At 42.3% G+C, this 24,697-nt stretch overlaps 1 protein-coding gene across 6 annotated transcripts in view; it reads left to right on the top strand.

Annotated features, from left to right (window-relative positions):
• The window catches only part of sh3pxd2aa (SH3 and PX domains 2Aa), a 171,024-nt gene that overhangs the window by 62,355 nt on the left and 83,972 nt on the right, over positions 1 to 24,697 (top strand). The window lies entirely within an intron of this gene.

Genomic DNA, 24,697 nt, shown 5'->3' with positions numbered 1-24,697 from the left:
CTCAATGACTCATAACGTCCCAAGTCGAGGTCTGCAGCGCCCCATCCCCACTATACACAGTGTCGATGGTGCACCGCTTCCCCCTCCTGAGACGCCGGGTGGTGGACCAGAATTTCCTCGAAGCCATCCGGAAGTTTTTCTCCATGGCCTCACCAAACTCCTCCCTTGCCCGGGTTTTTGCTTCAGCGCCCACCAAAGCTGCATTCAGCTTGGCCATCCGGTACCCATCGGCTGCCTCAGGAGTCCCACAGGCCAAAAAGGCCCGATAGGAGTTCTTCTTCAGCTTAACGGCATCCCTCACCGTTGTGTCCACAAACGGGTTCGGGGATTGCCGTGCCGCCACGGCAGGAACCGACCACCTTACGGCCACAGCTCCAGTTGGCCGCCTCTGCAATGTCCAAAACATGCGGCCGCAAGTCCGATGACACGACCACAAAGTCGATCATCAAACTGCAACCGAGGGTGTCCTGGTGCCAAGTGCACGTGTGGACAACCTTATGCTTTAACATGGTGTTCGTTATGGACAAGCCGTGATGAGCACAGAAGTCCAATAACAGAACACAGCTCGGGTTCTGATTGGGGGGACCGTTGCTCCCAATCACACCCTTCCAGGTCTCACTGTCATTGCACACGTGAGCATTGAAGTCCCCCAGCAGAACGATGGAGTCCCCAGCGGGAGTGCTCTCCCCTCTAAGGACTCCAAAAAAGGTGGGTACTCTGAACTGCTGTTTGGTGCATAGGCACTAACAACAGTCAGGACCCGTCCCCGCACCGGAAGGCGGAAGGGGGCTACCCTCTCGTCCACCGGGGTGAACCCCAACGTACAGGCGCCGAGCCGGGGGGCAATAAGTATACCCACACCTGCTCGGCGCCTCTCACCGTGGGCAACTCCAGAGTGGAAGAGAGTCCAACCCCTCTCAAGCGAACTTGTACCAGAGCCCAAGCCGTGTGTGGAAGTGAGCCCGACTATATCTGGTTGGAACTTCTTGACCACACACACCAGCTCGGGCTCCTTCCCTGCCATAGAGGTGACATTCCACGTCCCTAGAGCCAGCTTCTGTAGCCAGGGATCGGATCGCCAAGGTCCCTGCATTCGGCTACCACCCAGCTCGCACTGCACCCAACCCCTATGGCCCCTCCCACAGGCAGTGAGCCCATGGGAAAGGGGACCCAAGTTACACTTTCGGGCTGTACCATGGGTGCAGGCCCGGCCACCAGGTGTTCGCTTTCGAGCCCCACCACCAGGCCTGGTTCCAGAGGGGGGCGCCGGTGACCCGGGTCCAGACAAGGAAAACCTCAAACCTCAATTGGAGTCCAGCTGTGTTTGATTATCTGCTGCATCTAAGGTTCATAAGAGCACAGCGGCCTCCATAATCCTTAAATGGGATGACCAGAACCCTTCCTAGAGCTGGCCGTCTGGCCAAACTGAGTAATCTGGGGAGAAAAGCCCTTTAAAGAGATAAAGAAGAACCCAAAGATCTCTGTGGCTGAGCACCAGAGATGCAGTCAGGAGATGGGAGAAAGTTCTAGAATGTCAACCATCACTGCAGTCCTCCACCAGTCAGGGCTTTATGGCAGAGTAGCTCGACGGAAGCCTCTCCTCAGTGCAAGACACATGAAAGCCTGCATGGAGTTTGCTAAAACAAAACACCTGAAGGACTCCAAGATGGTGAGAAATAAGATTCTCTGGTCTGATGAGACCAAGATAGAACTCTTTGGCCTAAATTCTAAGCGGTATGTGTGGAGAAAACCAGGCACTGCTCATCAGCTGTCCAATACAGTCCTAACAGTGCAAATGTTTCAACAATTCTGTTTTTTTCTGTCAATATGGAGTGCTGTGTGGACATTAATGAGGGGAAAAAAAATTAAAAGTGATTTTAGCAAATGGCTGCAATATAACAAAGAGTGAAAAATTTAAGGGGGTCAGAATATTTTCTGAATACTTTCCGTACCCACTGTATATTTGATTGACAGGTGAAGGGCTCGTCTTCAGCGGACCAATCACACACTTTTTTTTGTCAAATCGTTTCGATTGAAGATCTCTGGTCAACTGTTTACATGTGACGTGATCTATTCCTTTAGGTTGTATACAGTACATAATGTGGACTACATTTAATCAGAACAGCTGTGTGACATGCGCACTTCATCCTGGACGTCATGCCATTTATCAAGGTTGAGGTCCGTCGTCCATTCAGCACAGTAGTTGGGATTTTTTTTATACCTTTATTTAAAAAAAAAACGCTTGATTGAAAACAAATTATATAATTAAAAATAAGATCTCTGTCGCATACGAGCTCCATCTGGAGCCACCACACAGTATTTGCGGCGTGTATAAAAGATGACGTCACCGCGTATTTACGTCAAGAAGAAGCATGAAAATTTACTTCTGGTCTCTTTGGCAAAAGGAATAGTCTACCCCTGTGAAACCAAATTCAATTCCATTCCCAGTTTATTCCGATTGAGGTGTTTGTATGGAGCATTTTCATTCGGTTTGGGCTTTTAAACCGATTATAATCGGAATAGAAGGCTCAATGTAAACCAGGCTCGTCTTGCAAGCTCTTTGTTTATTTCAGACCCAGGGGGGATCTATATCACAGAGTAAAGGAATTTTTTTTTATAGAGAAACAAGAAAAGGAAAAAAATAATAACAATAATACTGATTTAAAAAGCAAAAAAATAAAACGAATAATAAAAAATAAGGGTGGGGCCTTATTTTAAAAAAATTCAGAGGCATTAAAAAACAACATTATCACTTATGATAGTTTTTGGGAGAATATATCGTCTTCAAAAACATTTTATCGTGAAAGGCCTACTGGTGTATAATTAATTAACCATTACTGAAACATACAAGATGATTTTGATAATTACCAACCTTGTTATTAGGGCACCTGTGGCCTCACAGTGGGTTCATATATTTGTTAAGCACTGTACCTCAGTTTCATATTCAATTGTTTAATGGATGTCACAGTTCAAGCTTACAGACACTGCCAGCAATGCCAATCTATCTTTGGTGAACAGCTTCCTCTTTCTCACTGTCTATGCATTGTGTGTGTGTGTTTAAAATTTATATTTTATCTCTGTTCGCTGGTCCTTTTTCATCTCGTTAACCCTTTTTTTTCCTGCCCCTTTATGAATAAAATTCCCTCACTGCTCCCGAGGAGTCCTGTTTACGCTAGTGTATTTTGGTGTGTAAAAAAATTGCAATTATTATGTCAGGAACTGTGAGAGATAAAGCCTCATATTTGGAGCATCAATAATGCGTGCATACGCTCACCTTGCAATGTAATTTGTTTGACACACAGTTGTTCTTTCAAGACACAAGTGATTTTTATTCATATGAAATTGATTATACAGGCTTGCAGTATCTGTACTAAGGATATTTGAGGATCACTAAAGGAATTTACAGTTCATGTAAATTGACCTTATATGATTTCATCCTGGTCATCCACATCTTTTTGATCAGTGCTCGAGAGACCTAAATGATCAGTAAACTTTGAAGTGTCAGATTTTGTCATGTGTCTACAGAATAAATGCCTTTGAATGATGCATAACACGAGAGATGAGCCTACTCTACTCTGCATACTTTATGTGCTTGTTTTCACCTTTTGACCAATTCTCAACCCGTCTTTAAAACTGTCATAATATTTGTCACTGTCAGACTGAAGATGGTTGAGGTAGCAGGCCATATCAATGATGGGTTTTGTCAGCACTTGGTTCTTATTTGGAATACAAGTTTTAATAAGTCTATCTATGGAGTTACGCGGGTGAGGGACTTCAGTTGTATCTCCTCATGTTTGAAGCTAACCATGTTTCTAATTTACACTAAATATGGACTGGTGAGTTACATTGTGTGGAAATGGAAATAATAATAATGCTTGGTGATGTTTGAAACTTCCAAAAATGGTGCCTATTTAGCCAAAAAAAAATAAAATAATTATTGTATATCATGACAAAAGGAACCATAGTCAAGTGAAGCTAACAAGCAGACACAACATTGTTTCTCCTTATGAAGGACAGCTAAATAAGGGGCTTTTCCACCCACCAGCCCAGGAACTTTGAGTTCCTGGTAACAACAGGTTCCTGTGGCCGATGTGGTTTGTGTTTTCCCTCGCACTAATTGGTTCTGGGGAGCTTAAGCAAATGAGGCTGATGTTGCTCATTACTGACTCCTATTGGATCTAAGAAAATGCTAGTATTTCAAGCTTTCAATGTTATTTTATATCATAATGTAAATTTCTAATATTTTTGATACCTTTAAAACCTAACCCTTTATCCAGATGAGGCAATTAAGAACTGATTCTCATTTGCAATGCCAACCTGGCTGCAAACAATCTTTGAGCTAGGGAGTTTTGTTATATGCAGGTACATCTCAATGAATTTTAATATATATATATATATATATATATATATATATATATATATATTATTGAGATGACATACCTACATATGCATATACATACCTTGCAGATGACTATAGTTGTGATTTCTCAGCTGGAAAATGCAATAGGGACATGAGCCTGAATCCTTAAACAGTTCCACTACAAATTTGAGAACAATAAATCCCATCGCTAGTCATCTGCAGGCTTCTGCATTTATTCATATATTTATTTATTCAGAAAGACAATTTTTTTCTAATGTCTTGGCATTCAGGCAATTGTTTTTCTTAATGCAGGTTTTCCAGCTTTAGAGAATATTCGCTCACATGCCTTTTATGGACCTTATATTTAACATGTTCTATGATGTCATGTAATATTTAACTTGTTACTATATCACATTGTACAATTTCTTTATGTATTTGCTTCTATTTTGTTTTGTTTTACTCTGCTGTCTGCAGCCAGGGTGGCCTTGCAAATACCTTACCTGCATAAGGTTCCATAAATAAATAAAAAATACATTAATAGACTTCATGGACAGCGCTTAGTCAGTTTTTAAATACATAAGTGTGAAGTATTTGGTATCTGTAAATGTGTTTGCATTAAAAAAAAAAAAAAAAAAAAAAACGACTTCATTGCAAATATTCATTTGTGAACAGAAGGTTTTAAATTTTTTTTCCTCCCCACGACTAACTGGATTGGACCATCAGAGCGTCCCTACCGGCCAGCCTCACGTCTCCGCTGTCCGGCCAAGGAAGATGAAAACGGTCCTTTGGGCTCAGACCTCCGCTCCTTAGCGGGACCGAGTCGGCCAGCGGTAGACCTTGCAGGTGGCGAGCACAGAGTTTGTCCAGCCTGCTCCTTGTCCACCAAGTGCAGCTAAGCAGGAAAATGTAAAGATCGGTGTTTGGAAGCTTCATGCCCCTCCTCAGCCTCGGCAGAGGAAGTCGCACACGCCCGCTTTGTTTCGGACCTCCGGACCTTAGTGGAATCGAGTTGGCCAGCAGGAGACCTTGACGCGGGGGCGGCGGCAGATGTCGGCATGACCCCGTGGCAAGGTCTGCCGCCGTGAGGTCCACCACGCTCGTACGGTGATTTGAAGTTTTGCTTTTGCTTGGCATCAGTTTGGATAGTACTTTACTGGTTATTTATTCCTACCTTGCTCTATCTTATTGAATAAAAATATCTCTAAATCAGTAACAACTCGTAATAGCTCACTTACTGTAAACAAGGGGCACATGTCGAATTGACTGAGAAACTGGGGTGCTTTTAAAAGTTTCACGTTTTTCGTGAACATTAGTGTGAGACTCAGCATTCTCAAAGAGACTCGTTGAACACACAGCTCTCTGTGTTTACCGGCGGAGTGGCTGTGAATTTAAAGTAGTCATTTGCACCCAAGAATTAGCAGTTGTGGAAATGGCAGCCTTAGGAATCTCTGAATCCGAGTACGCTGCCAATCAAACAGATATAGAACCTCTTTGCGATTCTCTGTCAGGGGCATCCTCATTTTTGGCAACGCAATACAAAATTGTAGCTCCTTACTGGACACTTAAGTGAGCAAATTGAGAGGTCCTTCTCTGGAAACGTGAAGGTAGAGGTACAGGCTGGGCTAAAGACAATGGACAGGGAGGCATCCATCCATCCATTTTCTGAGCCGCATCTCCTCACTAGGGTCGCGGGCGTGCTGGAGCCTATCCCAGATACCATCGGGCAGGAGGTGGGGTACACCCTCAACTGGTTGCCAGCCAATCGCAGGGCACATACAAACAAACAACCATTCGCACTCACAGTCACACCTACGGGCAATTTAGAGTTGTCAGACAGGGAGACAGTGAGTTGGAATTTTATTTTAGGCGGGAATAAGACTTGAAAATCTTGCAATGCAGGCGATTGACAAGAGCAGACTGCTAAATGACCTTGCTAAGAGTGTAGAGCTGGTCCACTGTTCCACGGCCAGGACAAAAACTACACTGCTCCTGCAAAAAGCTGTAATATCACCCAGCCATAGGTATTCAGACCCTTTGCTCAGTATTTATTAGAAGCACCATTTTGAGCTAATACAGCCCTGAGTCTTTTGGGAAATTATGCAAGTTTTTCACACCTGGTTTAGGGATCCTCTGCCAATCCTCCTTGCAGATCCTCTCCAGTTCTGTCAGGGTGGATGGTGAAAGTTTGTGGACAGCCATTTTCAGGTTTCTCCAGAGATGCTCAATTGGGTTTAAATCAGGGCTCTGGCTGGGGCATTCAAGAACAGTCATGGAGTTGTTGTTAAGCCAATCCTTCGTTATTTTAGCTGTGTACCACCACCATGCTTCACTGTTGGGAGTGTACTGGACAGGTGATGAGCAGTGCCTGTTTTCTCCACACATACTGCTTAGAATTAAGGCCAAAATGTTCTATCTTGGTCTGATCAGACCAGAGAATCTTATTTCTCACCATCTTTGAGTCCTTCAGGTATTTTTTTTTAGCAAACTCGATGCAGGCTTTCATGTGTCTTGCACTGAGGAGAGGCTTCCGTCGGGCCACTCTGCCATAAAGCCCCGACTGATGGAGGGCTGCAGTGATGGTTGACTTTCTAGAACTTTCTCCCATCTCCTGACTGCATCTCTGGAGCTCAGCCACAGTGATCTTTGGGTTCTTCTTGACCTCTCTCACCAAGGCTCTTCTCCCCCGATTGCTCAGTTTGGCCAGACGGCCAGCTTTAGGAAGGGTTCTGGTCATCCCAAACGTCTTCCATTTAAGGATTATAGAGGTCACTGCGCTCTTAGGAACCTAAAGTGCAGCAGAATAAATAATTAATTTAATAATAAATAAATAATAAATAATTTGGTAACCTTGGCCAGATCTGTGCCTTGTCACAGTTCTGTCTCTGAGCTCTTCAGGCAGTTCCTTTGACCATGATTCTAATTTGCTCTGACATGAACTGTGAGCTGTAAGGTCTTATATAGACAGGTGTGTGGCTTCCCTAATCAAGTCCAATCAGTATAATCAAACACAGCTGGACTCCAATGAAGGTGTAGAACCATCTCAAGGATGATAAGAAATGGAAAGCACCCAAGTTAAATGAGTGTCACACCAAAGGGTCTGAATACTTATGACTGTGTGATATTTCAGTTTTTCTTTTTTAATTTGCAAAAATTTCAACAATTCTGTTTTTTTCTGTCAATATGTGGTGCTGTCTGTACATTTAAGGAGGAAAAAATGAACCTAAATGATTTTAGCAAATGGCTGCAATGTAACAAAGAGCGAAAATTTTAAGGGGGTCTGAATAGTTTCCGTACCCACTGTATATTGAATGGAATGCACTGCAAAGACAAGATATTTAATGTTCAACTGATGAATATTTTTTCATGTCCTCAATTCATATTTTGTCCTCGTGGCTATTTGTTGTCATAGGAGAGTGGCTCCAACTACCGCATACTTTGCCAGTAAAGCTGACACTGATTCTGAACAGGTTAATTGAAAACAGGTGAGTGTCACGATTGGGTATAAAAGGAGCATCCCCGAAAGGCTCAGTTGTTCACAAACAAGGATGGGGCGAGGTCCACCACTTTTTGAACAACCGCATAAGCAAATAGTCCAAGATTTTAAGAACGTTCCTCAACATACATCTCAAGGAATTTAGAGATTTTATTATTTAAGGTCAATAATATCATCAAAAGATTCTGAGAATCTGGAGAAATCTCTGCACGCAAGCAGCAAGACCAAAAACTGAACCATGATCTTCAACCCCTCAGGCGCTACTGCATTAAAAACCGGCATCATTTTGTAAAGGGTATTGCCATGTGGGTTCAGGAACACTTCCGAAAACCATTGTCAGTTAACAGTTTGTCGCTACACTTACAAATACAAGTTAAAACTGTACCATGCAAAGCGAAAGCCATATATCAACAACACCCATAAATGCATGCTGCTGGCTGATCTGAGATGGACTGACGCAAAGTGGAAAAGTGTGCTGTTATCTGATGAATTCATATATCAAATTGTTTTTGTAAATCATGGACCAAAGAGGAAAAGGACCATCCGGATTGTTATTTGTCCAAAGTTCAAAGCCAGCATCTGTGATTGAATGGGGGTCTGTTAGTGCTCATGGCATGGGTAACTTGCACATCTGTGAAGGCACCATTAATGCTAAGAGGTACATATAGGTTTTGGAGCAACATATGCGGCCATCCAAGCAACATCTTTTTCAGAGATTTTCCTGCTTATTTCACCAAGACAATGCCAAGCCACATTCTGCACATGTGACAACAGCGTGGCTTCGTAGTAAAAGAGTACGAGACTGGCCTCCCAGCAGTGCAGATCTGTTTCGCATTGAAAATGTGTAACGCATTATGAAGCGGTAAATACGACAACGAAGACCCCGGACTGTTGACCAACAGAAGTTGTACATCAAGCCAGAATTGGAAAGAAATTTACCTACAAAGCTTCAACAATTAGTGTCTTCAGTTCCCAAGCGCTTATTGGGTTACCATTTGTGTATGTGTGTGTATATACAATGGGGCGAAAAAGTATTTAGTCAGCCACCAATTGTACAAGTTCTCCCACTTAAAAAGATGAGAGGGCTGTAATTTTCATCATAGATATATCTCACCTATGAGAGACAAAATGAGAAAAAAAATCCAGAAAATCACTGTCGGATTTTTAAATAATTTATTAGCAAATCATGGTGGAAAATAAGTATTTGCTCACCTACAAACAAGCAAGATTTCTGGCTCTCACAGACCTGTAGGCTCCTCTGTTCTCCACTCGTTACCTGTATTAATGGCACCTGTTTGAACTCATCAGTATAAAAGACACCTACCTGTCCGCAACCTCAAACAGTCACACTCCAAACTCTACTATGGCCAAGACCAAAGATCTGTCAAAGGACACCAGAAACACAATTGTAGACCTGCACCAGGCTGGGAAAACTGAATCTGCAAAAGGTAAGCAGTTTGGTGTGAAGAAATCAACTGTGGGAGCAATTATTAGAAAATGGAAGACATACAAGACCACTGATAATCTCCCTCGATCTCGTCAAAATGATTACAAGAATGGTGAGCAAAAATCCCAGAACCACACGGGGGGGACCTAGTGAATGACCTGCAGAGAGCTGGGACCAAAGTAACAAAGGCTACCATCAGTAACACACTACGCTGCCAGGGACTCAAATCCTGCAGTGCCAGACGTGTCTCCCCTGCTTAAGCCAGTACATGTACAGTGTGAAATATCCACAGTCAGTCATTATTTGGGGTGCAATATCCAGTGCAGGTGTTGGTAAACACTACTTTCTTAAATCCAAGGTCGCCGCAACAGTCTCGCAGAATATTTTAGAGGACTTCATAATTCCTTCTGCTGAGGATCTGTATGGAGATGTAGGTTTCATCTTCCAGCAGGACCTGGCCCCTGCCATACCACCAGAAGCACCAAAACCTGATTTGATGCCCATGCCATCACAGTGCTTGACTGGCCAGCCAACTCGCCGGATCTAAACCTTATTGATAATCTATGGGGTATTATCAAGTGGAAAATGAGGGGCACCCAGACCCCAAAACTAAGAAGACATTTTGGCTTCCATAACTCCCAGGCAATGCCACAGGCTGATTGCCTCAATGCAACGGGGCATCGAGGCAGTGATTAAAGCAAAGGGATTCCCAACCAATATTGAAGATCGTTTTGAAAGTCCCATATTTTGATTGATATAATGTAATTTTTTTGTCTTCTACAAAAACTGAGTGATGATTTCTTCACAGTATTGTCATTTTTTGAATTCCTGATTTTGGGGGTTTATGAGCTGGAAGCTCAAATTATGTAAAAATAAACAAATATATACTTGAAATTGTTTAAATTGTGGGCCCTGAATCTATAATCTATGAAAGTTTAACTTTTTGAATGGAATTATGGAAATAACTAAACTTTTCCATGATACTAATTTTTTTTTGGAAAAGGTCTGTAGTGTGTGTGTGTGTGATGTGCGCGTCATAGGTAATGTGTTGAAGAGTAAATAAATGAAATGTGTGTAACAACATATTAAAAAAGGTTGTTTTAATGACTGCAAAACTCTGTGTATGAGTATGTATGGGAGGTAAATTAGAGGGGGGATATATTTGGGGGTAGCAATTGCCTGATTCACTGCTCTGTTACTCGTTACGCATCTCATGCTTCCCTCCCCTCATTCACACACTCGCTCAGTCAAAGTCCTCAATTAGCTTCATTTCAACCCATATTTTTGGGCAGTTACGTAAAATGTTATCGTTGAAATGTCACAGACAGGCTTTCAGACACAAGCACATGCAAAAAAAAAAAAAAAAGTGCCTGAGCACCCACACCCCACCCCAGACGTCCCTGTTGTCCATATTGCATAAATATGCCTCTATTTTGATGAAAGGAGAAATACACAGGTGATGGAGCCATTTAGTACTAGTTTTTCATGAGTCATGAGCCAGTGGACTCGACTTCAGGCAAGGCTATATTGGATATGTTACTTTCAATATCTACCCGTAATGCGTCTGCTAAATTATTATGAGTCATCTGGGAGTGTGTACAAAAGGAGGAAGGCCATTAATTCAAAGCCATGGTTGTAAAGTGTGTGTGCGTTTTAAAGGTGGTTTCTGCACATGTCCTAAGTGCTGTAAGGGAATAAAATATTAATATTAATCACCATATCCCCTGTGTAGGTGGTGTCTTTTGTCTTAATTTTTAATCATCACATCTGTGTTTTCAATATTCTTGTTAAAAAAAAATCTTTTTTTTTTAATTTATTTAGGGAATCAATCCTCTATTATTCACTGAAAATTTTAATTTCCTTACTATCTTTACCATTACCACCTTGCAGCATTTTGGTGCGAAGGAACTATGTTGGTGTGAGTTGAAGAGCTTCATGTCGTGATTTGCTCCCATCTTGTGGCATCTTGAGGCCAAGGAGCTATGTGCAAAGTGATTTGAGCTTTGAAATTAAGAGAAAAGACTGTTGGAAATAAATAAATACAATTTCATTAAAGAAATAGTCAAGTTTAAGTCATAAGTGGTTATCAGAGCTTATCGGGGCGAAAGCGGCCCAGAACTTGGCAGAGGCGGCCGCCGTCAAATTTTATATTCAGGAAAAGCTTTGTACGCTAACAGCACGCAGATTCACAATTGCATATCCTCAAATAGTTGTGCTGACAAACTTTTCGTTTAAAGTAACTCTTGCGCAAAATAACTATTCTGGACACAAACAGCAAGGCAAGTACAGTATGTTTACTTCATTTTGAAACAATAGACTGCATTTCACACATGGTGAAACATTGCCTTAGTTCATAATTTAAGATGCCTCACATGCTGCTATCTGATTCTGATATTACTTGAGTTGTTAGAATTGCTTGACTGTATGCCACTACATTTCCTTTCATTTAATGAGGCCTCATGTGGGTAAGTCAACAAAATGTGAGCAGTATGTGTTAATTAGAAAACAGTTGAGTGGCATCGAATTCTCGAGATTTTCACTTCCCGAAGCGAAACAGAACAGTGTGGGAACACGCTAATAACTACATAACTATGGCAACACATGCTCATGTGTTTTCGATTACAGATTTTTTGTTGTTGTTGATTAATTGTATGTGAATGGCAGACATCTTGTTGTAAGCATGCATGCTCTCTCTAAAACAGTTCTATCCTCAGTTATGTTTTTCTTCTTGACTCATCCCCTTGCTTACCATTATCTCTCAGATTCTGACATCTCTCCTTCAGTCTCCTACCTTCATCTTCCTCATCCTTCTGTTTATTGCTCTCCATCTGGTGCAAGTAGCAGAGAGGCGACAGACCGACTCAACCTTAATGGATAAGCTGTTTCATTCCCCCTGCTGGAAGGATCAATAGCACTCACTTGAGGGAATGTAGCACAACATGAGTGTCCAGCATGGCATCGATGGGGTTAAACACTTACAGTGTGTGGTCAGCAGATCTCAAGGCCAGTGGGAGATGTTTGTGAGCGTTTGTAAGTTTGTGCTCTCATGTGAGAGCATTTATTGACCCATCTCAATCATAGCAGTCTTGGGTTCATGCTGTTACGATGGTTTTGTTTGATACCCAACGAGGAAGAGATCTGTGCTGGTATCTGCCTCGGTGGAGTAGCCGCAGCTTGTTTGTTAGTGTTATGCTATTTCAGTGTACACCTCATGGCTGTTAGAAACTTCAGCTTTACGTTTTTCCAATTTTCCCATTTTCTACAATTTTAAAGGTGTGTGTGCAGCTTTCTAACTGCTCGCAAGATTGAATTGTACCCTCACTCACTCCCCACCCCCTTGCGTCTCTGTCCAAAGAAATTTCTCCAGCTCACTAATGCGTGTGCCAAACACAAAATATGAGGGGCCGTTAGGGACATTATTCAGGATTAGCTCTCACACTTACTATTCAAATGCTTTCACACACACACACAAACTACTGAAAGGCTCTCATAAGGACTACTCAAACACTCTCATACACACGAGTCTTGCTCTCATTAACACTACTCACTACTACATTGATACTACTCAAATGCTCTCATTTACACTAGTCAAATGCTCTCATTAACACTACTCAAATGCTCTCATATGCACGCGTCTTGCTCTCATCAACACTACTCAAATGCTCTCATACACACCCGTCTTGCTCTCATCAACACTATTTCAAATGCTCTCACACGCGCGTCTTGCTCAACACTACTCAAATGCGTTCACGCGAGCACGTCAATCACATTCTCACACACATCACTAGCATTCAATCATGCTCACAAGTGAATAGTTTAAATCTGTTATTAGGTAGTTCAATTCAAAAAGTGAAATTATAGAGATGAACTGCACACACTGAGTGAAGTATTTTTCATATTTAAAATATGTATTATTTTGATGATTGTAGCACATAGCAAATAAAAAAAAAATCCCCATATTGAGAAACTAAAATATAACGTCAAACGAAATAGTCAATTAATTCAAGAAATTTCGTGATTTTTAATGTAGAAATTAGGCTGGAATTTGCCCTCTGAAAAGTACTTCAGTGTTTAATCACTCTATGAGTACTGAAGAAAAACATTTCAACTATATTCTAATTTATTGAGATGTACCTATATTTAAAAAAAGTCATAATATATTTGACTGACTGTGTGTAGTCTGGAGTGCATATCTATGACACGAGTTTCACAACGACAATTAAATTCCTTCATTTCCTTTGGACACCTCATTAGGTACACCGGCGCAGGGGAGCTTGAATGCGACTATCCAGCCATCCTGCCTGCAACGAACCGTATATGTTTCAGATTGTAATGCAGAGGTGTTGAAACTCTGTCTTGAGTCCAGGAGTAAACGCACGTCCACTGCGCTTTAGCCCGAAAGGCACATTTATTCGGCAGCATCCGCTTCCGAATAATGACGTGTCACTCTTGATAGACGAGCCACCATAGCCCTACGTCATACACGACACGGCTTCTGATTGGCTGACCATTACGTCATATCCTACAGCACTTACACATTAAAAGCAACCATTTTAAATCAATGAGGAAAAGCGTTATTGTAACACAATAATCAACAAGTATACGACATATATACATTAAAAATATATATGTATGTACTCTACAGTATAATGCTATGTAACGCTACTGCTTAAGTTAGGCTTACTATTGTACTTTATGGCTGTATGTCAATGCCATATTTATTTTTAAACCACTTTTCACCTCTTAAATACACGCTCACATAGACGTCTCAATTGTTTGCACACATACAGGTCAAAGACACTCGCATGAACACGTCAAATCTATTCACATAGCATCCTCAAATCCATACATAAAATATACTCATTGTTTCACATTTCCATCTCAAATGCCTCGCATACATACTAGTGGAAAAAAAAAAATCTTAATTGATTGCTGTTAGAAAGTACAATCATGAATTGTAACTTAATAGAAGGAAATGCAGTTTATGCATAAAACGCAATAACATTAGGCTGCAAGCACCGACTTTTCATTTGAAAATCCCCGTCGTCAATATAGTGAATTGTCAGGGACGGTACGTCTCCATTGTTCTGCTTGACCATTGGTCAGTCATGCACGGACACAACTGCAAAGAACTCAACACTTGTTATTTCCCTCTCAGTTTTACTCCCGGCTTTTTTTTAGTTGCGGTCAGGCAAGCCAAAAAATCAAGGCAGCCGCCACAACAATTGTTAATAGTGTCTTACTGTAACACGCCGCCTTTCCGCCAATGTGCTGAGAGGGCCAACTTCAAACTAAAAACTTCATATATTATTATATTGGACATCAATGCCATTTTAGGCTTTTATTTAGAAGTTGGCCACGGAGCGCATTGCATTGAGCGCCCTTAATGAAGGCTTAACCATACATTCGCCCCTTGGTGGTTGGCGGACTAGGTTGCAGGAACTGCTGCAAATGAAGCACTTCTCATATGCAACAGTGCCCACATTTTAAATGTAAAAACTCACAGATGATCAGGCTCATTTAATCGTGGCAGCCAAAATCGAGATCACGATGAAAATTTTATTGTGCAGCCCTACCTCATACATTGTCTCTCATATTCCTCAAGTGACAACAAATCAGACATTTAGTTGAACAGTTGAATTGTAACACCATGCATACCATAGGTGTAAACAGAGCAGGAGGCAAAACTGCCATCGCAAAAAATATTTCTTCTAAAACTTAATGTCTTCCGTCGTCTTGGTCTGTTTTGACCATAAGGGGGCAGCAATGGGGATTTTGAGTGATTTAGAGCAGCGATCCCAATCAGCATGCCATTGACTGCCATTAGAAATCAGGAGTTGTGCTACAGGAAGTTACACTATTTCACTTACTGTAATCAGTCTAAAATCATTCCTGTATCTATCCCAGCGACATATAGTGACAGGCACAACAATTAAATGCTCTTCCACTAGATAGCAGAAAGTGCATAAGTAACCCATGTTTCCACTTTTTGTTTGGTGGTGTGCCATGAGATTTTTATTAAGTGAAACATTACCTTGGCTCAGTAAAGGTTGGGAAAGACTGTCTTAAATGTTATCATGTTTGTACTGGTCTTGCAGGCTTTTAGAAGAAATTTTCTCTGCATTGATCAACCCTTCATTTGTAGTACTACTACTACCACCATCACGACTACTACTACTTCTACTGTACATAAAGGCTAAATTATTTGCTTTAATGACCACTGCTCATCATGCCCCAGCTTTTGTTTATTAAGACACTTGGAACATTTTATTTTTAAGGATTTTCTGGACTCACTTGAACTTATTTTCATTTGACAATGACTGATACCAACATGACACGTCATTGTGATGAAATGTATGTATTTGACTGATCCATTGACCTTTGTACACTTGAACACTGTCTCACTGAGCTGCATACATACTTTCACTTGCATACTGATGTATACAACAGTATGTTCAGTACGATTGACTACCTGATTGCCTCCCACCAGGCTTGTTTCTTTTTAAACACAAGACAATGTGAAAGTCATCATGTCTGTTTATTCGCGGGGATTACTTTTGTTAGTAGCTTTTTTCTAAAAATAAATAAATAAATAAATAAAATGGAGTGATCTTAATATTGCAACCTAAGTTGGCAACAGTGACTGCTTTTGTAGACTAGCGACTCTATCTGTAGCCATGTTGTTTCTGTAAGAAGTATACATCAGAGGCAGGCGCTATGAACTATGAAAGCTGCATTTTTTTAATATGTAAAACTAAAAGAGAATCAAATTAAGCGATTTAAAAGGATAAATCTCCTAGCTCTACTTTCCTGCATAGTTAGGGCCAGTCGAGGCCTAGATTAAATTAAATGTTAATTAGACAGTGGTTTCTTGCCTGGCCATCATGCTTTGCAGTCAACAGTTTTTTTGTTTTGTTTTGTTTTTTTTCCTCCATAATTTCAAGCCAATAAACAAAACTTCAGTTTATACAGCATCTTTGTGAAGAGTGTCTTGTGCAAGCTGAATAGCTGTAGAAAGCATACCAGACCACCTGACTGGTGTCTTGGTACTTTAATGCTAATTACTGTCTGCATGACATCACAACACCTGAGCAGCCACAACACCTGATTACGAGCCAGCAAAAACTGGAAAGAAAAAAGTGGGATTGATATCTTGAGTGACTGTCAACTACAGCATAACGTCAGCATTCCAGTCTTTGCCATGATATACGGTACAGTAGCCTTAGACTCTACCTTAGTGTCCTCTATTTCTGTATGTATGTTGGGCTGTAAATGCAGGTGTTGCTTCACTGTTTCCAGTCATAATTTTTGTCGTTAAATAGTCAAAGCAGAACAATGTAATAATTCTACGATGAAATTATGTGTAAAACACATTAAATGCTGGACGACTTCCAGTCAGTTACATTATGCAGAAATCACAACCATCAGAATCTGTCATGTCTGTCGACATTGAGCTCACTTCAAGACACTTGCGCAGTGGAGGAACCAGTCAATCGAATTATTTGTGTCTGGCTTATCAAAGGCCTGCAACAGCATTGCATTTTGTGAGTGCACATCTATATGCATCAAGAATGATTGATCCCAAAGATACAGATTCACAGCAGTTCAATTTAACCTTGCACCTTAATGCTCAGTAATTGTGTAGCGCATAACTTAATAGAGGTCGTGTTTACCTTCAACCCATGCACAGCAAGAATTACTACACAAACTTCCTAGGGAGGTGGTTATCGCAAAATGTACTTTTCATGATGCTGCTGCTTTTCACCAAACAGATTTCAGTCACAAGCAATCATTTCCAGTTCGCACATCTACTGTATTGTAGTACACTACGCTTTGACCCATGACCCTTTTCAATTAACCCAGCAAAAGAAATTGCCATTTATAGTCCCCTCCAAAAGTATTGGAACGGCAAGTTCAATTCCTTTGTTTTTTTGTTTTTTGTTTTTTTTTTGTATACTGAAGACATTTGGGTCAAAAGATGAATATGAGACAAAAGTTCAGAATTCCAGCTTGCATTTCTAGATGTGATAAACAACTCAGGACAGAGCACCTTTTATTTGAAGCCACCCACTTTTCAAGTGAGCAAATGTATTGGAACAGACATGATTAAATTAACTTAAAGTCAACAACACTTAATATTTGGTGGCATAACCCTTACTTGCAATAACTGCATCAAGCATCATGCGACAAGACAATGACCCAAAACACACTGCCGACACAACAAAGGACTTCATAAGGGGGGAAAAGTGGAAAGTCTTAGACTGGCCAAGTCAATCACCAGACCTTAATCAAATAGAGCATGCATTTTACCTCCTGAAGAGGAGACTGAAGGGGAGAAACTCCCAGAAACAAGAACTGAAAGGAGCTACAGTAAAGGCCAAGAAAACCATTTCAAATGAAGAATGCAACAGTCTGGTGAAGTCAATGGGTCGCAGGCTTGATCTTGGCAGCTGGTCAATAGAGGGCACTCCCCCACTGCTGCTGAGTCATCTTGAAAAGGACAAAGGGAAATGATGAAAATAAAATAATATCATGAAAATATTACAAATTATATGTACAGTAGAACCTCGGTTTACAAATGACTGTTTATGAACAATTCGGGTTACGTATAAAACTTAGAAAACTTGCCTCCAGTTACATATTTTCAGTTCGCGAACGGTCTTTGTATGGACGAACAGAAGGATCTATGTTGTGCTTCTACTCGCTGTGTGACGATCATTGACTGTGCAAAACACTTGTATGTAGCCTGAAAACTAGTTCACAATTCCGCGGAATCTGTTCTCGGCAAAAGTTTCGCCTCCACATCTTCGATCATCCAATCACAAATCTAATAGTTAGTGATTGTCGTCGTAAAAGAAGTCCTGAAATAATTGTATTTTCATCAGAAAATACTATTTACAATATGTATGTTATTTATTGAATTGTAGCGTCTCTTTAATTAAAACAATGAACGGTTAATGTTGGCGTAATCATGTCAAAGTATCTCTACACGGACGCGTTCGCAAGGCGGACTTTCTGCCTACACGCACATTTATCCAATGCGATGCGACCAGCAGCCACCACATTATGAATGAAGACTGAAAAAGGTGCGCTTTTGTCACATGGAACTTTTTCTAAGAAAGTCAGCAAAGGGCTAAACAGTCATAATGACACCCAAAATAAAAAGTGAAACTGCTAAAAATTGTTTTAGGAAACACTCTTCATAGATGAGCAGAAAGATCTGCGCGTTGTGCAACCGTCTTTGACTGTGTTATGCAATGCAACTCAGGTGGGCACTGTATGTTTGTTGTTGTTTTTTTGCTCTTTATTAGACTGACAATACTGAGAAACCATTCGCTGGTGATAGCGTGAGTGAGGCAATAAAAATAATTATCAAAAGACGTGCAGCAAATTGGCCAACAGAGCAATTAATCTTTTAAATGACAACGTGATGTCCCACTTTCCGATTTTTCCAGAGAGGGTTTCCCTGGAGCGGTTTGTTATGCCAAAATCAACCAGTGTATTATAAAAGAAACAGACAAAAAAAAAGCACCTGAATCAGAATTATTATGGAAGAAGGCTGTTCTTCAATGAGGAGCTGTAGTCCTCCTCCCCATATCCCCTTCTTAGTTAAGTTTTATTGCTCATTTACTTTATCATATTTATTGAGTGTTTTAGTTCTTTAAAAGAGTGTGTTTTCTATTATTTCTATATTGCACTATATTTCTTTTGAACCGCACACTGATAGAAAGGGAAGTATAATTTAATTTTGAGGCTGAAACAGATTAATTGCATTTCCATTAATTTCAATAGGAAACATTACCTCGGGTTAAGAACATTTTGGATTACAAACGGGGTTATGGATCAAATTAAGTTCGTAACCCAAGGTTCCACTGTATATCTATTTTTAGACCAGGAGTAGGATAAACAGTATACACATGATGTCGAGTAAAATGAATTAATTTATCTCTGGTTGTTTTATGACAGAGCTTCCAGTCTAGGGCGAATCAATGTTTACTCGTTGACTCTCGTTAAATGTTTGATATGCGCAGACGGTCCTCGTGAAATAGAAAAGATATTGCTGAGGTAGGGCGTTGGATTACAGCACCCCATAACGTTAATCAGGGGTACTGTTAAACCGTCCCACCCCCATGAAGTTACTGTAAAAAGGGGTCTGGTAAGAAGATTTTAGCAAGAATCATGGATGTTGACGAAAATGATTTTGTTTTCGCAGGCCACATAAAATGATGGCCAGCCTGGATTTGGCCCCTGGGCCTTGAGTTTGACACATGGGCTACATAATTACAATTCTTTAAAAAAAAATAAATAAATAAAAGTCCTACATTCCTTGCAATAGTAATGGAACAGTGAGTCTATTCCTTTTATTTGTTTTTTGTTGAAGACTGAAATTTTTTTTGACAAAAGATGAATGTGAGACAAGCGATCGTTTCCTTTGTTTTTCTCGATCTGATACACAATTTGGAATGCTATTACTAATCATCTGAAACGTTTATTAGTAATCTGTGTTGTACTGTTGATCTCATATTTTCATCTTTTTTCCCAAAACCTGATGATTTCAGTCTGCAGAAAGAGTAAAGGAATTGGCCTCACGGTTCCAATACTTTTGGAGGGGAGTGTATTCAAATACAATTGGTGGTTTTAGTGTAACTAACTGTTTACATACCTAAATTGTGATTTATTTATATTTAGAAGGCATTCCTTATGAAATGAGTACTGCCACTTGTTTTATTATATTAAAACATTAAGAAAATAATAGTTTAAAATGTAAACTATGAACATACCATGACTAAATGACCATTCAAAAGATGATAAATTACCAATCTGTAGTTACAATCCATTCATCAGTTTTCTATATGCTATTCGAGGAGCTGGAGCCTATCCCATCTGACTTTGGGCAGAAGGCTATCAACACCCTGGATTGGTCACCAGTCAGTCAGAGGGCACATTTAGAGAGAAGGCAACCATTCACTGTCACTGGGTGGTACTGAAGTCACGCTGCCAGTGCAGAACTCAAGTGGTTGAACCACTGTACACTAACAGTGATAGTGTAATAGTAAAGTAAAATAAATGTCACTGTTTTATAGGTAAAGCTCTTCACACAGTGAAATATACATTGATGGTTATTGCTTTATCCAAGAATACTGTGTCTTATCGATCTATTTGAAGTCACATGTCCGATGTGGCTTGAGATGGATGGGGTGAGGCAAGGGGTCATGTCCTGATCCCTACTTGTCCCACTTTTCTGACAATGAAGCATATTCTTGTTGCTCGTACACAGGGATGAGAGGTCACAATAAAGGGTTTATTCTTCTGCTGCTGACAGATGCATCAGATCATTGGGTGATGCATGAAGGGGAATGGCCTAAATGAACAGCATTGGTAATGACCAATTTATAGATTTTTAGTTACTGTGTGTGTGTATATATATATATATATATATATATATCCATCCATCCATCCATCCATTTTCTGAGCCGCTTCTCCTCACGAGGGTCGCGGGCGTATTGGAGCCTATCCCAGCTATTATCGGGCAGGAGGCGGGGTCCATCCTGAACTGGTTGCCAGCCAATCGCAGGGCACATACAAACAAACAACCATTCGCACTCACATTCACACCTACGGGCAATTTAGAGTTGTCAAATTAACCTACCATGCATGTTTTTGGGATGTGGGAGGAAACCGGAGTGCCTGGAGAAAACCCACGCAGGCACGGGGAGAACATGAAAACTCCACACAGGCGGGGCCGGGGATTGAACCCCAGTCCTCAGAACTGTGAGGCAGACGCTCTAACCAGTGCCGCCCTATATAAATATATAATAAATAAAAAAATAAAATAAATAAAAATATATATATTTACATGACTTGTTCATTTATTGTATATACTTGTGTACTGCCCTTCCTTGAGCCGTCACCTTATCGTGGTGGAGGGGTTTGTGTTTCCCAATGATCCTAGGAGCTAAGTTGTCTGAGGCTTTATGCCCCTGTCAGGGTCACCCATGGCAAACAGGTCCTAGGTGAGGGACCAGACAAAGCACGGCTCCAAAAACCCCTATGATGAGTACAATAAATGGATTCAGGTTTCCCTTGCCCGGACGTGGGCCCCCCTCTGGAGCCAGTCCCGGAGGTGGGGCTCGAAGGAGAGCACCTGGTGGTCCGGCCATGGGGACCCATGGGGCCATAGGGGTCGGGTGCAGTGCAAGCTGGGCGGTGGCCGAAGGCGGGGACCTTGGCGATCCGATCCCCGGCTACAGAAGCTGGCTCTAGGGACGTAGAATGTCACCTCTCTGGCAGGGAAGGGGCCCAAGCTGGTGTGTGAGGTCGAGAAGTTCTGACTAGATATAGTCGGACTCGCCTCCACGCACAGTTTGGGCTCTGGTACCAGTCCTCTCGAGAGGGGTTGGACTCTCTTCCACTCTGGAGTTGTCCACGGTGAGAGGCGCCAAGCAGGTGTGGGTACACTTATTGCTCCCCGGCTCGGCGCCTGTACTTTGGGGTTCACCCCGGTGGACGAGAGGGTAGCCTCCCTCCGCCTTCGTGTGGGGGGACGGGTCCTGACTGTTGTTTGTGCCTACGCACCAAACAGCAGTTCAGAGTACCCACCCTTTTTGGAGTCCTTGGAGGGGGTGCTGGAGAGCGCTCCCGCTGGGGACTCCATCGTTCTGCTGGGGGACTTCAATGCTCACGTGGGCAATGACAGTGAGACCTGGAAGGGCGTGATTGGGAGGAACGGCCCCCCCGATCAGAAACTGAGCTCCTCGGTGGCAAGGCCTCGGTGCAAGGCCCCGGGGGTGGATGAGTTCCTCAAGGCTCTGGATGTTGTAGGGCTGTCCTGGTTGACACGCCTCTGCAACATCGCATGGACATCGTGGACAGTGCCTCTGGATTGGCAGACTGGGGTGGTGGTCCCCCTTTTTAAGAAGGGGGACCGCAGGATGTGTTCCAACTACAGGGGAATCACACTCCTCAGCCTCCCTGGTGAGGTCTATTCAGGGGTGCTGGAGAGGAGGGTCCGTCGGGAGGTTGAATCTCAGATTCAGGAGGAACAGTGTGGTTTTCGTCCTTGCCGTGGAACGATGGACCAGCTCTACACCCTTGGCAGGGTCCTCGAGGGTGCATGGGAGTTCGCCCAACCAGTCTACATGTGTTTTGTGGACTTGGAGAAGGCGTTCGACCGTGTCCCTCGGGGGGTCCTGTGGGGGGCGCTTTGGGAGTATGGGGCACCGAACCCCCTGATACGGGCTGTTCAGTCCCTGTACGACCGGAGTAAGAGTTTGGTCCACATATCCGGCAGTAAGTCGGACTTGTTTCCGGTGAGGGTTGGACTCCGCCAAGGCTGCCCTTTGTCACCGATTCTGTTCATAACTTTTATGGACAGAATTTCTAGGCGCAGCCGAGGCGTAGAGGGGGTCCGGTTTGGTGGCCTCAGTATTGCATCTATGCTTTTTGCTGATGATGTGGTTCTTTTGGATTCATCAAGCCGTGACCTCCAACTCTCACTGGAGCAGTTCGCAGCCGAGTGTGAAGCGGCTGGGATGAAAATCAGCACCTCCAAATCTGAGACCATGGTCCTCAGTCGGAAAAGGGTGGCGTGCCCTCTCCATGTCGGGGATGAGATCCTGCCCCAAGTGGAGGAGTTCAAGTATCTTGGGGTGTTGTTTACGAGTGAGGGAAGCATGGAACGGGAGATTGACAGGTGGATCGGTGCAGCGTCTGCAGTGATGCGGACTTTGTATCGATCCGTTGTGGTAAAGAAGGAGCTAAGCCGAAAGGCGAGGCTCTCGATTTACCGGTCGATCTACGTTCCTACCCTCACCTATGGTCACGAGCTGTGGGTCGTGACCGAAAGAACAAGATCCAGGATAAAAGCGGCCGAAATGAGTTTCCTCCGCAGGGTGTCCGGGCTCTCCCTTAGAGATAGGGTGAGAAGCTCGGTCATTCGGGAGGATCTCAGAGTACAGCCGCTGCTCGTTGACATCGAGAGGAGCTAGATGAGGTGGCTGGGGCATCTGATTCGGATGCCTCCCGGACGCCTCCCCGGTGAGGTGTTCCGGGCACGTCCCACCGGGAGGAGACCCCGGGGACGACCCAGGACACGCTGGAGAGACTATGTCTCCCGGCTGGCTTGGGAATGCCTCTGGATCCCCCCCGGAAGAGCTGGATGAAGTGACTGGGGAGAGGGAAGTCTGGGCTTCCCTGCTAAACCTACTGCCCCCGCGACCCGACCTCGGATAAGCAGAAGAAAATGGATGGATGGAGTATTTCAATCTCCCCTGTTATATAGCATAGCAAAACTGTTCCAAAACTTTATTGGCTGCCAGATAGTTACAGTACTTTGGCGCAAGACACATGACAAGGCAAAAAATAAACTAGCTTTTGGATTCATAGGCAACGGCGACACAGAATTAAATGTCTTGTGTGGAGCTGATCGATGACGTCATTGATGGGATCGGCGAATTATGACATGAAAGCTGATCAGCAAAAAATCCAAATTATCAGCCGATATCGATCACACCGATCAGATCGGCATAAATTCTAGCAATAGTCAGAATTTGAGAAGTAGAAACCAATTATTTACTGCATATTTATAGATGGATGACTATATGCAATTAAATGTCAATATGTGATACTTTAGAGAGGTAAAGTTATTTGTTCACTTGGTCGCTATCCACCCATTCTAGACAAGCACATGCCTTTAAAAGGTGGGTGTGCTCTGCTTGGGTGACATGAAAGTCAACCCATGCGGATGTACAAAGGAAGGGCGATTTGCTGGCTAAGCCATTAGGCAATATGCCTCATAGTGACAATCTCGGTGATGTAGGTGGTGCAAAACATCATGGTGCTGCTTCCTAGAATTCCTTGTGGTACTCTTTTTAACTCCAGGTTGTAGAAAAGCTAAATGTTGCTCTTGCATTTGTACCCTATTGTTGGCCCAACCAGTTCCATATTGTTCTGAGTATGTGCATTAACTATATTGTATGTTGGGCTAGGTTGGTATTTGTGAATCTATTGCATGAAACTCTCACTGTGGCTTGTGTGTTAACCAGTGGCATACAAGTCCTGTTCACTGTATTACTAAGCATTTAGGTAACTTACCAAATGAGTGAGTTGAAAATGTTCGTTAAGGTTTCTTTTCTAGTGAAAGATTATTTGTCCTTAAATGAGTCACAGCTGCCACTTTTTAGTCAAATAGCCAATAATGTCAACTGAACCAAAGATGTGCAGGAGAGTAACTGCACTGTACTGATCATCAAAAGAAATCTGCAATACAATGAATCTGCAATAAGTGAGCCACGATACCGAGGGATTAGTGTACATACAATTTACTTTCTCGCTTTACAGGAGCAATTTATGGATTTATTTAATTAATCTAATACAAGATACAGGCTCATGCTTGCTT

Source organism: Phyllopteryx taeniolatus, chromosome 4 (assembly GCF_024500385.1).
Source record: "Phyllopteryx taeniolatus isolate TA_2022b chromosome 4, UOR_Ptae_1.2, whole genome shotgun sequence".
In the NCBI taxonomy this organism is placed as follows: Eukaryota; Metazoa; Chordata; class Actinopteri; order Syngnathiformes; family Syngnathidae; genus Phyllopteryx; species Phyllopteryx taeniolatus.
This window is presented reverse-complemented; position numbering and strand designations above follow the sequence as displayed.